The sequence below is a fragment of the Muntiacus reevesi genome, chromosome 17 (genome assembly GCF_963930625.1).
Source record: "Muntiacus reevesi chromosome 17, mMunRee1.1, whole genome shotgun sequence".
In the NCBI taxonomy this organism is placed as follows: domain Eukaryota; kingdom Metazoa; phylum Chordata; class Mammalia; order Artiodactyla; family Cervidae; genus Muntiacus; species Muntiacus reevesi.
In genome coordinates this window covers 34,476,964-34,478,336 of record NC_089265.1, presented here as the reverse complement: position 1 = coordinate 34,478,336, position 1,373 = coordinate 34,476,964, and positions in this window count along the sequence as shown.

Genomic DNA, 1,373 nt, shown 5'->3' with positions numbered 1-1,373 from the left:
ACTAATTTCCTAGAGTTCCTTTTGTCTTAGTGTTCCAGGTTCCAGTCAGCCCATATGAAGCACTTATAGAAGAGATGGAAGATGTTATGAAAAGAAAAAGAGAGGCCAATATTCTGCAGGTAGATTTGCGGGATTAAAGCAAATTTCCAGCTAAACTTTCTGATGATATCTGCAGTGATTTCTAAGTGAACTGTTGAGAACCATCTGCTTCAGGACCCAGATACCCTAGAGTACTCCCTGACCTTTATTCCTCTGTGTTTTCTCAATAGTCAATAAGACTAACTTCCTTTGTTAGAACCCTCACACTTGGAATACATAGAGTTCCTTCTGTTTTCTTTTTCAAACTCCTCTGACTGATACGTCGTTGTTGAAATAATCTTTGGATCGTTGGAATGGATGCTTTTCCCAATATTGATATATATCCTGACCCTGGCAGTGATGCCAAATTTCCAAGGAAGTACTCAGCACATTATTCAGTGGGCCCCAGGAAAATTGAACACATTCACGAACTAAAAGAGGCATCAACCTTGCCATAGTTTATCCAGGCTGAAAGTTCCTGTTTCATTCCTTTCTTTAGCCAGGTTACGTAAAAGAAATGTGACTGAGGTTCCAAAGAGTAAAACCCACTCCAACAACATCACATTGCCAGAATTAAACAATTAATGCAGGCAATGTGAGCCTTGACAGAAAAGCCATTTTTTTTTTCCCCTCCTAAAATATCCCCATTCCCTTTTTGGAACATTATATAACATGTGCCACTACTCAATCTTTCTACTATTTCTGAATTGCACTAAAACATTAATTAAATGAATATAGCAATCAATCCTGGCTGGTTTTTCCCTTGGAATAGAGTAGAACTTAATTTATTTCTACTTAATTACCTCATTTCAGTCTTGCCATGTTTATTAATAATGAATATCTGTTCCTTTTACAATGGCATTGATCACCAATTTCCACTGCTGCTGAGGAGATTTGACATGACAAATGTCCAGGGCTGGAGGTTCAGAGTTATTGCCTAACTTGATATACTTACAGCAGAGTCAATATTTTAGGCAGTTCATAGTACAAACGTATCAAACGAGTTAACAATACGGTACAAGAGCAGAGTTTTCTTTCCCTCTTCCAGCTTGTTTTGTTGAACCCTGAAATCTGACTTAAATTTAATGAACTTGGAAAATTAATACATTTACATTCATGGTGTGATTTTCCCTCCCCCATTCCTTCTCTAGGTCCTGTTTCATGCAATAAATATCATCAAGACTAATTGACCCACTAGATATCACCTCAATTGTTTCTAGTCATCTTTTTTAATAATGTTAAATGGTTATAAACAGGTGAGGTGAAAGACATTTACTGCTTGCTGTGAATGAGTA